The sequence below is a fragment of the Uloborus diversus genome, chromosome 4 (genome assembly GCF_026930045.1).
Source record: "Uloborus diversus isolate 005 chromosome 4, Udiv.v.3.1, whole genome shotgun sequence".
Taxonomy (NCBI): Eukaryota; Metazoa; Arthropoda; class Arachnida; order Araneae; family Uloboridae; genus Uloborus; species Uloborus diversus.
The window spans coordinates 126,958,687-126,972,612 of record NC_072734.1 but is presented as its reverse complement, the minus strand read 5'-3'; positions in this window follow the sequence as shown (position 1 = coordinate 126,972,612).

Genomic DNA, 13,926 nt, shown 5'->3' with positions numbered 1-13,926 from the left:
TAGGAGCTCTGCAGAAGTCAGATTTGTTTACGCAGCCCGATATTTTTTGGTGCTGTGCCTGGTACCAAAAGTTACCTTCGTGCCTGCAATGAAATGAATGTTTTTAAAATGACAACTTTTTTTAAGACATATGTTATCAAAATCAAGCTCAACTTGAAGCAATGAGAGGCTGGATATGATCAACAGCACAGTTCTTTGGTATAAAGTATAATTTATTTGCTGTTGAGGTGAAAAATAATTACCACATGAAACTCATGATAATCACTTCTGGGACCGTGTACTTGTATCTCTATCCATGAGTAAATCAATGAAACAATCCTTAATTAAATTACATTATCTTATACTCTAAAAGCAGTATCTTGCTGCACCACAGTCCTCTGAGGATTTGATGTGATAAGGCATGGAATTAACTCCATATTCTGCAGGACGTAATGAGCTTCTTTACTAATAATAAAGCTGAAAGTCTTCTCTGTGTGGATGTCTGTAGGATGTCTGAACCTCTGTGGACGCGCATAGCGCCTAGACTTCGCCTGATTTTCATGAAATTTGGCAAAAAAGTCAGTTTGTAGCATGGAGGTGTGCACCTCGAAGCGATTTTTCAAAAATCAATTTTGTTTTTTTTTTCTATTTCAATTTTAAAAACATTTTCCGGAGTAAAATTACCATAAGATGCACGAGTAAATTACGAAATTATCATGACGTGGAATGGGAGAGCGAATGAACATAGCCAATTGGCGAGAAATTCGTCATCCATTATTTGTAAATATACAGGCGAACCGAATGACCTTTTAGTTTTCAACTACGGGCAAAGCCGTGCGGGTATCACTAGTAGCAGAATAAAAAAGGTGATTACCACTTGGCCTCACTTTGCCATTTTGAATCAACAATGTATAATCTACCAAAAATAAAAGTGACTTAAGGTATGGTTTACAACAATACATGTTTGATTCAAAAAATGCCTAACAATTTCTTTTACATCACAAATAATAGTTTTAAAAGTCATCTTTAGTTACAAATATCAGTATATACATTTATATTACAATCAATAGAATCCACAGTGAATCGACACTATGACGGACATGTATGAAATTGAATTGATCGATCGTTGATACCATGGTGCCCCAATTCAATTGGTGTAGATTATTCATAACTGACTCATGGTATTAGGAGGTATACTCAACCAACTGATCCAAAGAAATCACCTGACGCAATCAATAGTCGTAGAAATTTAATCTAAAATCAAACTGATCTGCAAAATACCGCGGTTTGGGTTTTTCTTTTTTTTTTTTTGCTTTCTTTCTTGTCTACAAATTTAAAACTAGTTAGATGGAATGAGAAAAATGACCCCCTACCTGAAAATTCATTGATCGTCTGAAACATATCAAATACATTTCGGAATAGAAATTAATTAATAACATTCACCAGTTCACCCTATAACCCATTAAGGGACCATAAGCTTTGCGGTAGAATGTGGATTTTGTTTTAAATAGATAAAGCTATTGAATGGCTAATCTCGTAAATTTAGCTCTGAAGATTTTATATAAACTGATGGGACACATGTGTATGTACATATATGTGTACCTCTCTACCGGGGGGCGGAGGGGTCGTTCTACACCAGGTGATACCCTTCTGGGTGGGGGGCGACACCCAAAGTGAATTTTGGAGTTTATGAAAAATATAAATTCATCAATTTTTAAAATTTTTCAAAATTGTATATTGTATTATATTTAACTCAAATTTCACTGAAAATCGAGCACAATATTGCGGGGAAGGGCCGGTCGGTTACACAAGCATCTAGGGCAAATTTTATAGAAAATGCGTTCATAATTTATATTTGTATTTTAATATAATTTTTTCGTTACACTACATAAATAAAAATTTATTTTTTAAAATTACATGCAATTCTTGTTTACATTAAGTATAACCCAAGCTTGGATTCAAAATTATTTCAAAAATTCAATATTAGCTACACAGAATAATAATGTAGTTTTTCGGGCGAAATCTTTCTTTTCATTTTGTTCATCTCGATAACGTTAAGAAAGCATTTAACTGGAGGCAGAAAAAGTTTTACTTACCTTTAAGGTTTCAGATTAGCCAACTGAGAAATATAGATGGTAGGAATGCTGACATTTCACGCTGTCTGAGCAGACAGATAATTTAAGCACAATATTCTGTATTCATAACACTGTGTACTCAGAAATTCAACCTCGGAACATAACAATTTTATTTTAACAAGCTGAAGTGTGTAGTTTTCAGTAATATTCACATAGCAACATGTTTTCACGTTAAATCGTACTCATTTATGTCGAAAACAACCTCCTAAAAATGCCCTTTCTTTTCTCCTCTCTTTCTTTGCTTATAACAGATATAAGATAGATTCAAAGTTTAATGTTGGTTCAGAGTTCCAAGTTTTTCGAATTTAACACTTTGCGATACGGGACTTTTCATAATAATCACCGCCTAACACGATAATGTTTTTTTTTTTTTTTACTGATTTGCTTCTGAAATAACATTTATTTCAACGTTTTCCCCTCTCGCTTTTCAAGCCAAAATTCTGTGTACTAACATAGTTTAGCGGAGTATAGTCCATCCCTACAGACGGAGTAATGAGTAAATGGAGGTCATAATCCAACTTAACAATCTCAATCTCAACCGTGTTATTCTTAATCTGGTTAACATATTCTTAAGTAAAGTGTTCAGTAAAATCCTTTTGTTCCTCAGTTCCTTATCAATTATATCGAAAAAAGTTTCAAATTGAAGAACTTGGGTATTGATGAACCACAGTAAAACTTTTTCAGCAGTAACGATTTGATTTGAATAGTTCTTAGCTGTGGGGGGGGGGGGAGGAGGTCAGATAATCACATAATGCAATGCAAATTCATGCTCTTTTGCGTTTGAAATAAACGAAAATAGTATTGCTTTGTTCTTGAACCTCAAACGGAAACCTATACTAGTACAATTGAAGCAAACACTTTTTTCTTACATTCTGGTTCTGGCTTCTATATCTGCTTACCTCATTACAGCCGCACCACAGGCAATAAAATTTAAATCTTACCTGGTAAGTCTTACTAAAGAAGATGCTGGAAAGGAATGTGTTTAGTACCACTGATCGACATGAATTCGAACATTGGTCGAACACCTCACAATGCAGCAGAAAAAGATGGAATGGGGAAGATGCACTCGATGGGAGATGATAATCAGGGGTTACGACCTCCCACTGCAAACGATCCAATTTCGTAGTTTTGGAGAATCCATGGCCTTTGCTCGAGCTTATCGCCACTTTAGAGGATGTGGGCCCAAACAAAATCCCTCTCCATCCTGTCATCACCCAAAGATAGGTCGGTCTCGTCAGCAAAATACGGTTGGCTCCAGAGTATTCTCACATATCTGATGCCTTGCGAAAGAGAGGCCCTTGCGTTTAAAAAAGAATCTGTTGGTGCCCTTTGACGTGGACCGATGACGTGGGACTATTTTTAAGTGATTTGGCAGTCTTAATTATCACTCGAAAGGAAATCGTGGTAGCTAATAGTGGCCATATTTCCATGACAACGTGAAAAAATTTGCAATCGTGTATGAGTTTATCAAAACTGGACACATCACAAGATTAACGAATGCATTCATTCAAGGGGAAAATCATTGTCAGGAAGTCTTCTATAATTGGGACAAACCTAACCTGGTAGCAGAAGTGCTTCACTCGGGGGTGGGGGGGGGGAGACATGGAGCAGACTGTCCCATTAAAGTTTTTCGGAGAGGGTGTTTTAAGGGGTAATTTTTTTCTTTAATTGGGGGGGGGGGGCTCCCGAATCCGGGGTTCTTGATGGGATAGGGTGCCCTTGCTGTCTGGTATCATCATAATGCTGTGGTTTGGATCAGAGTAGCCTTCACAATGCTACATGGTTAAGTTTGCATATAAAAATGCAAAATTGGTGGTTACTGCTGTTGCCTACATAGGTAGTACATTGCTTCGTTAATTTCTAAAATGTCACGATTTCTAACCTTATGGTGATTCGTAGATGAGTATGAAATAAGAAAGGGGTTCCCAAAATTGGTGCCGCAGGCAGCAATGAAGGATGACGCGCATTGTCCATCTATATAGTGGTATAAATATAGATATACGTGATAGAGACAGACTAAGGTGCCATGAGAAAATTTCAATTCTTCAGATCAATGGGAAAAAAAATGGGAATCATGAATAAGGATAAACTTTCCTTTCCTATACTCAGTAAAGGTCTGTAATATAGTGTTTCTAGACCTTTCAGCGTTCGCGACCCAGTTTACGATCTTTATTTTCATTGCACCTTTTCATAACATAATTACATAAATAATAATGCATTGTGAGCGTTTTGACGCAAAAGTCAGACTACCCATCTCAACCAAAAATCTGCATTGAAACCATGGAAATTTTGTTTTGTTTTTTAAACTAAATAACGAATTCGCACAGCGTTCATTAAATAGTTTTTTTTTTGTGCAGTGTGAGTTTGAACTTGTCAATGTTCGCCTCCACCTCCCATGAGCACTTTAACATTATGAGCACTTCAAAGCGAGGAGTTCTGCGACGTAAACATTAGGTTTTTCTCAAGTTACCAACGTAAACCTGGAGGACTATTTAGTCTCCGTGCTCCCACGGACACATAAAAACACTTAAAGCCAATGAATGGATTACACCACTTCAACACTGGTTTTCGGCAAATTAACAACCAATAACGTAAAACATGGAGGAATCTTGGTTTCCGAGTTACAACGCACACCTAATAAACACTTCAAAGCGACGAATTATACGACGTAAAAATTAGGTTTTCCCGGTATTAACAACGTAAGCCTGTAGGACTTTAGGTCTCCGAACTCCAACGAACACATAATAAGCGCTTCAAAGTGATGAATTATGCAATGTTAATTTTGAGTTTTCCGCAATTTAACAATCTTGGTTTCCGAGTTACCACGCACACATAATGGGTACATACTTCAAAGGAATGAATTATACGACGTAAAAATTAAGGTTTTCCCCATGTTAACCACGTAAGCCAGGAGGACTTTTGGTCCTCAAGCTCCCACGGGTTCACTATAAGCACTTCAAAGTGATGAATTATGTAATGTTAATTTTGAGTTTTCCACAATTTAACAATCATGGTTTCCGAGTTACCACGACACATAATGAGTACATACTTCAAAGCAATGAATTATACGACGTAAAAATTAGGTTTTTTCCCCATGTTAACCACGTAAGCCAGGAGGACTTTTGGTCCCCGAGCTCCCACAGGCACTAAAACTAATAAGCACTTCAAAGTGATGAAATACGCAATGTTAATTTCGAGTTTTCCGCAAGTTAACAACGCCAACATGAAGGAGTATGTTTTTTCAGAACTCTTGCGGTACTTTTCGGAGGACACAATTGCATTAACTACCAATTAAATGGAATTTGTCATTGTTAGGCTTTAAAAATAACTATCAGCAGAACAAATTGAAACATTTTTTTTTTCTTTTTCTTTAATTTCTTTGTTGGTTTGGTTGAATTTAAACATCATTCATTTTTTGCATTACAAATTAGCTTGTGTTACATCAAAAGCACTTTGCAGTTGGTACACATCGAGTAAATATTACATTTAACTAAGAGATAACTTTTTTGGAGCACGTAGTTGTTTTTATACCACTAGCCTTTACAATTTTCAATTTTATTTTAATATTTAAAAAGAAATCTACCGGGGAGATTTCTGTTTGAAATTGGTGTAAGAAACACAAAGCGTATAGTGAAAAAACAAAGGTGAAAATAAATGAAAATGTGAAAAAAGGGTTACATAACCTTTGTAAATAAAACAGAGAATGCATAAGCATGTATGTATGTAATGGTATGTATGCTCCGTAAGCCAGATCTTGATCAAATTTGACAAGGAAGTACTTGGGCACCCGAAAAGGAACGTAGGGGGAGGGGGTTCAAACGTCAAAAAAGTACCGAACCGTACGAATTTTAATTTTAGGATCCGAAAAGGGCATTAAATGAATTTTTCTCCCCGTAAAAATTATCCGATTGTCTTGACTTCAGTCTCATTCGAAAGCCCTTGAGAAATAAATTTACTTCCTTCGGATTTCAAAACCACCAAAGCTGTAAAATCACTGGAAGAAAAGTTATAAGCATTTTCAAGTAAAGGAACATCAATATTAAATCGGAAATTTATCGTCTGCCGCGAATTCAGTTTTAATTAGTGTGAATAAAATCATTGAGAAGAAAAATCTGCTGCCATTTTTTTTTCCGAGTGTGGACAAAAAAAAAAAAAAAAAATCTTTTGTTTTGAGACTTAACCTGTAATAAAGGAATTTTAATATTTCCTCTTTGGATTATTTTTTGGTCATCCATTTATTTACTAGCAAAAGCACCCGGCGTTGCCTGAGTAAGTAATAATTGTGAGAAACAATTGCTACTTTCATTCGATTTTTGTTTTAAGTGAAAGAACTTGAAACACACCGCTTTGACATGATTAAAAATTGAGCATCTTCCTTACTTATAAAATTAAAATAACAGTAAATATAAAGAACAAAATAGTATTCAGTTAAAAACAAAAAAACATTTAAGCAAAAAAAAATTTTTTTAATTTGAATTTTGACATCTTGAATTCAAATTATGTTCTTCACAATCACGAGTGTGTGTATGTATGTGTGTGTGTGTTTGTGTGTGGGGGGTATGTGTGTTTGTGTGTAGGGGGTATGTATATATCTGTGTAGGCATGTGTGTTTGTGTGTGTAGGCATATGTAATTGTGTCTGTGTGCAGGCATGAATGTGTGGGTAGTTGTGTGTATGTTTTTGTGTGTGTATATGTAGGTGTCTGCATGTATACGTGTGTGTATGTGTTTGTGTATGTGTGTAGGTGTATGTGTTTGTGTGTGTGTGCATGTGTGTGCGTAGTTGTGTATGTATGCGCGTGTGTGTAGGATATTGACGCAACCTCGAGACGGCTTTCGCTAAAGGAGCAGCATCGTGAGGAGCCGGTCGACGGTGATGGTGCGTAGGGTGGCGGTGGAAAAATAAAATGATAGCACGCCAAAAACAGTCAAGTGAGAACAATAAGCAATCGTGATTGCTCAAAAAAAAAAAAAAAAGAAGAATTTATAAAGTTAATTTAAGATTTATCAGTTAATATATTTTTTCTTTTTTTAACATAGTCTAAAGCTCTCTCCATATGGCTATTGAAGTACAAACGGTTGTAAAAAATTCCGCCGCACGCAATCCCACTATACTTGCTGCCGTTATTTTGGGAAATTTCAATTATTGTGGGTCTTGGTGCTATTTAAAATGTTACCAAATTAGCAGTAATCATTTTGGGATACTTGGATAATGCTCCACCTCCTTACTTTGTAAAACTGCCTGTTATTAAATTTTGTCAAAGAGATATTGTCACCAAATACTGAGAAATTTTTGGTGACCCCAAAATGATGCTAAACATTTTCGTCCGAAATTAGTAAAACTAGGCCAGTCTGCGCACAAAGACAAACTGATGGAAGTTTTTGTGCTGTTTATAGATTTGCCTAATTTAGTTAGCGGATTGTTTTTACATTTAAACAAAAGTTTTTAAGATTCTTTTTTATTGGCGATATTTTGGTTGCGTGGTGAAAACCGAGAAACATTATTACATAATCTTTGGCTGCAAAAAAAAAGTGCCAGTTGAAAAAATTGCCTCGCGTTATAATTGAATAGTTATAATAAAAAATTACTATGTTCTTATTTCTATGAAATTAGTATATATATATTTAGTAACTGATTTCCAATTGTATGTTTGATGCATAAACTCGTTTATAAGTGATAAACTTAGATATTTTGAAAAGACTTTCTTTCTTCCATTATAGGAAAAATAGAGGCCTTTCTGCCTGTAGGTTAAAGCCCGGTAGAATTACGGTAACTGGGTCGCGGCGATAAATGTTTCATTCTGGCAACCCGCTACCTCAGTTGGCGACAGAGCAATTTCAGCAACCCTACAACAAAGCTGATTCGCTATTCGTTTGGACAATCGGCGATACACAAAATGGTAATTGATTTGTCTCATATTTATTATTTTTTTTTCCTTAATTCCATTCGCAACTCCAGCGCTCGAATACGCTACCTTGCGGTGATTTACAAAACTGCCGATAAAACTAAAATATTGCCATATTGCGTTCCACATCTGTCTATTGACGTAAACACAGGCAGTTTGTTCTGAGTATTTATTAACGCAATCGATGTATCTTAGATTGCTTTCAGCTACAGAAATATTGCTTCGTCCCTAAAGTATTCTCGAGCTTCTCAAAATAATGTTAGTTTTCCTTAACACAAGAAAACTCCGGATTAACAAACTTGGATAACGTTATACCAGGTAAAATTTTTTATTGTTTTGTGTGAATTTGTAAGAATATGGGTTTTTTTTAAATCTTAAATTAATTTAAGTAAAAATATTTTACAGCAGCATTTAGTTGGAATGGACAGTATGCAAAATATTTTCTTGAATATATTATCGTAGAACAAAATGAAAAATGTTTAACCGAGAAAGAATTTACTTTATTGCTTTTATTCTCAGCTGAAAGGTTTCGCCAAATTTGTTTAGGGTTATAGTTTTAGTATTGTGCGAGCAAAGTAGCCTTGGCGGGATTCCGCATGTTTACCATTCCACCATTTTTAATTTTTATCATGAATGGAATAAAATGGTAGAAAGATTACAGAATTCGATAAGTAAAAAGAAATAATGGTAGATCAACTGAAAAGAAAACTGCCACCATATATCCATGAGAACTTCGTTGATGATTTGCATAGCATGGCATAATTAAATCATAACTCAGAAATTATAAACATCGAAACAGAAAAATTTTAAATTTACCGATTCGGGAATTGGAGAGAAATAACTCAGCTACAAATGCAAAACAATAAGCGCTAGCCAAGCAAGGCAAAGAAGTATTATCTTCTTTTGATAATAATTCGTAATGTCATATTAAATTTTCTAGCTTCAGTTGTTATTCTTGTCAGGCCACAATTATTATTTAGTTTTATCAAGAATTGATAAATATCGAATTCAACATCGTGGAAATGGCTGCTTAGAACTACGAACTACGCAGTTTGCTTTAATATTTGACGTTTAGTAATGCTTCTTGAATTCTCGTTTCTTTCTTTGTAGGCCAGAATATCAACAAGACTTTGAAAATTAATTTAAAAAGAATAGAGCGAAAAAATCATGCATACGAACAAAATTTACTTGGGCTCGCATGAAGTGTGCACCAGTGGGGGAGGAAGTGGGGAGGAAGCTCTTCCCTAACCCTAGACCAGTGAAGCAGAAAATTTCTTTCCCTCGTCGGAGCTTAAATCTGCATGGAACGTTTTGGTAACCCCTTCTTTGTTTGGCGAGGATTTCTTGACCGAATGACTTGGACAGAGAAAAAGTTGCCAATATGATTGAGAATTAGTTCAGCCAAAATACAATATTTTAAAAATTCATTTAATTAATTTTGCTACTTTAAAGTACAAATTTTTTTAAATATTTATTTATAAATTACTTATAAATTTAAATACTTCGTGAGAGAGTTTGAAAAAAGAGCTATCTGAAAGATAAAATCTCGTAGGAGTGTATTAAGTTTTTCTTATTTTTTTACTTTCAAGGATAAAAGTCATAAATTGAAAATTAAATTGATCCCTACACTTATATTCTTGAATTGATGAAAAAACGAATGATTTTAATGGTGGTCTTGTTTTGTGGAAAGAGGTCAATAAAATTGCAAATTAAGCTAAAAAATAAAGGAAAACAAAAATGATATGACACTACAAGCATACATATATTTTTTGAATGAGAAAATTTAACAAATGTTCGTTTCAACAATTTCATTATTTTAGAAGATAAAAGAATATGTGTGTCAGGATCATGATTAATAACTATTGCATACGACATTTTCTAAAACAGAGAAAGTCTTTTTCTATAAACGTACATCGTTAAAGGTTAAAGTACAAATATTCAAAATATTATTTACCTGACAATGTGACTGGTCATTCTCTTACAAATTATTGTAAACTGAACTTAAGATACAGATTATGCACGATAGTAAGCAAAATCTAGTAACAATAATTACAATATACGACAATGCTCCGAAGAAAAATGCATTTATTATATGCAAAATTGCCATTTCCGTGCGCAACGTCAATTAAGTAACACAATTGTTTACTTGGAAAATTTCCCTATTTGTATGAGAAAATTAATTCACATGTAGTTGTTGCCTACATTAAAATATTTGACACACAAACCTACATCTGTAATATTCGTTTTTTTTTTACTTCGTCATAATTCGAATGTCTTATGTGCATATGCAATCACACATTTTTACTCTTTTTGTCGTTAATGCATATAAATACATAAAAACGGAACATTTTAAAACAAATGCCTATTACTGCTTTTCCCACCTTATTTATTTACTTATTTATTTATTTTTTAATGATTTATTTATTTATTTATTTATTTTTTGACTTAAACTTAAAAAATTAACATTTTGTTCTTCACAAAAGAAAAATCAGATGACCATTAGAAAACTTTCAAAGAAATAAATTACTGATCCTACAGGAAACTAATGAAAAAAGAAAAAATCTTCACAAATCACATTAATTGATAAAGGCGATGCCTAATTAAAGAACATATTGAAGAACACATTGTGATTTATTGTACACTAGTGGTATCCGCACGGCTTTGCCCGTAATAGAAAAATTTATAGGTCTTTTGGTTCGACTGTTTATTTACAAATAATGTATGGCGAATTTTCTTGCCAATTGGCTTGTACGCATGTTACGGTTCCACGTTATGATAATTTCGTATCTCGCCAATTTTCTTGTGCTCATGTTACGAGTCCACGTTATGATAATTTCGTAATTTACTCTTCCATCTTATGATAATTTTGTTCTTAAAATTGGAATAGAAAAAGAACCACATCGAATTTTCGAAAAATCGCTGCGAGGTGCACACGCCCATGCTACAAACTAACTTTGTGCCAAATTTCATGAAAATCGGCCGAATGGTCTAGGCGCTATGCGCGTCACAGAGATCCAGACAGAGAGACTTTCAGCTTTATTATTAGTAAAGAAAAAGCAATAAATGTGCATATCATTTTATTTTTGAATAATAGATGTAATATATGTTTACTGCCTTATTGACAAATTCTAAAAATAGAAAGGACGATCATTTTTTACAAACATTGTGACAAGTTTTCCCTATGTCGGTGAATAATTAAAAACAACGTGCGGGGGGGGGGGGGGCGACCTTCAAAATGCATATGACATAATTCTTGCTAATTCCAATGTAAAATAACAATCTGAATCCAAATAGTGACATTATCAGCAAATGGAGTGAAAATTGTTAATTTTGAAAACACATATGGTTTCCCGATGCTCAAAAATTATTTAACTATAGTTTGCACATCAAATCAATAATTTTAACTAAAAATTAAATTAATAATTTCAGTAAAAATCAATTTATAAATCTTCCTTTATATTAATTCGTTATGCTGTAAAAAGTTGCGGGTATTAAAAATGTTAAAACCAGTTTTCAATCTAGTTCTCTTTAAATTTTTTTTATAACTAAAACAATATTAGTTTCAAGTAATTTTATCAACAAAAACCCCTTCTTTGCCAAGATTTATGTAATGTCTTTTTTCTTTTGAGTATAAGAAAAACTAAGTTGATCAGCACTCAATGGTTAGTTATAAATTGTCTAAATACTTTGCATATTATCCATATTATCAGCTTTTTTTTTGGTAGTGGACGACAGGTAATTTTCGCTCCGGCGCTGAAGCGATAGGGATAGAAAGGTTTTAAGCTCAAATTAGAAAAAAAGAAAAGAATCCAGCTCTTTTTCTTGACACTGATAATGATGATTGGGGAGTGATCGACCTGCGACCTCTGAAAATTCAAAGGTCAGAAAAGTCACCTATACTTTCAGATTTTCAGCTGTTAACAGAGTAACCTTATCTTCTAAAATGTTATTAAAAAATATTAAGACTTGAGAAGGAACGCTTCTTTTGTAAATGGGGGCATGGGGGTCTTATCAATACCACCAAGGGGGAGGTAGCTTTATTCAATAGTATTACTTAGAGATTAAGCTGGGGAACGCTTCTAAAAGACACATGCAAATGCATGAACCTCTTTGTAAAACCATTTCCAGGAAGCAACGTATAGTTTCAGAGTACAAAGGTTTTTGCAAGCAAGTTCTAAAAAAGTCAGGGTCTCATGTTTTCTTTTCTTTAACTGTCGGAACTGTGACAAAAAGCTTTGATTCTGTGATATTTGCAAGTTCCTAAACTTTTCCAAAAATGTCAAATTAAATAAACGAAATCAAGAAAAGGAAAAAATGAGGAAAACATAGCAGTAAAAGTCAATTAATTTTTACAGAAGCGACACACAGTTTTTTTTTTTTTTTTTTCAAAATTAAGCCGACATCCAATGTGCATGTATTGCATCGTAACGAGCTTAAAAGATATTCTACTTATGTTTAGGCTTGCTAGATTTCTATACCGTTCAACCGGGACACCGAAATCCCCCCCCCCCCAGTGTTGCGAATATTCAAAAGGATACCACCCCTGGCTGGCTTTTAGAACATTTTACAGGGCAGTTCGTTCTCAATGCCATGAGCAAATGATCACTAATTATGAACCTAAAACAATGGTAATAAGAAATGACACAAGCAGAATAAATTAAAAAATTTTGCTTCTTGTATGTTAATATCTATAAGATATTTTAGTAGGGAGAAACACTTTGGACGAGGAATAAAGAATTAAACAATATTCCTATTATATACTTTTTATTGGCAAGGGATTTTTTTTTTCTTTGGAAAGTCTTTTTTGGTTTTAATCTTGTGATAAAAATCCTCACAAGCTAATCCGATATTAATTTTTCAAGTCGATGTTACAAATGACAAAGTAATTATCCTAGATAATCCTTCCCAGTTAATTATTTTTAGACGTTTTTGGTCATCTGTAATCAAATTTATTTTTTACCGGACACCGGGACGTCTGGCAAACCTACTTATGTTTCATTTCATTTCGCCAACAAAACTTTTACTGATAAAGAGCCAGAAATGTCAACCCCGGTGAAATTGAGGTCGTTCTACATTCGGGGGAAGGAAAGAGCGCATTTCATGCTTGACGATAACTTTTCTCTTTTGCCAACCCTGTTTTAGGGTTGCTCAGTGCGCACTTCGAGTTTGCCCCCTAAATTAGGTTTAATAATATGTTTCTTTATATATTTTGTTACATTATCATCATTTAAAAGAGGAAAAAGAATTTTTTGCGATTACGATTACAGGAAGAAAAAACTTAACATCCGGAGCTCCCCCCATTTTCTTTGGGTCTATTCTTATTGGTGGATTTCATTTGTTTACATTGAAATACTTTGTTTACATTGAGTCGTAGGTGCCAAATTTGGCTGTTTTCGAAAAAATCTGCCAACGCGACCCGGTTACCGTAATTCTACCGAATAAAAGTTACTTATTACCGCACAATCACTTTTTCAGTACCCCGAATTGTGCAGGCCTGAGTAATTTTAGACTGTAAACAATTTCTAATTTCAAACTGTTGCCGAAATCAACAGTATTTTTATTTAGCACCTTTATCGATTATTGGCATAGATGAGGACAAAAATCTTAAGAAAGCAATAAATTTTATGCTTGCTCCAGAGAAACCTTGATTCAAAATTTTTATTATGATTACTATTAATATTGCTGTTGTAAGGCAACGAATTTTTGAAACAATGGGTTTTATATTTAATCATTTAATGGGGAAATTGCATGAAAGTTACTATTTTCCATCATAAATTTTTTTAACTATTTGTTCTTGACATAAATTATAGCCTATGTTGCTCCCTGATAATGTAGAAAATGGTGAAAAAATGGTTAAAATCGGTCCAGTAGTTTTGAAGATTACCCCGGACATACATGCAGAAATAG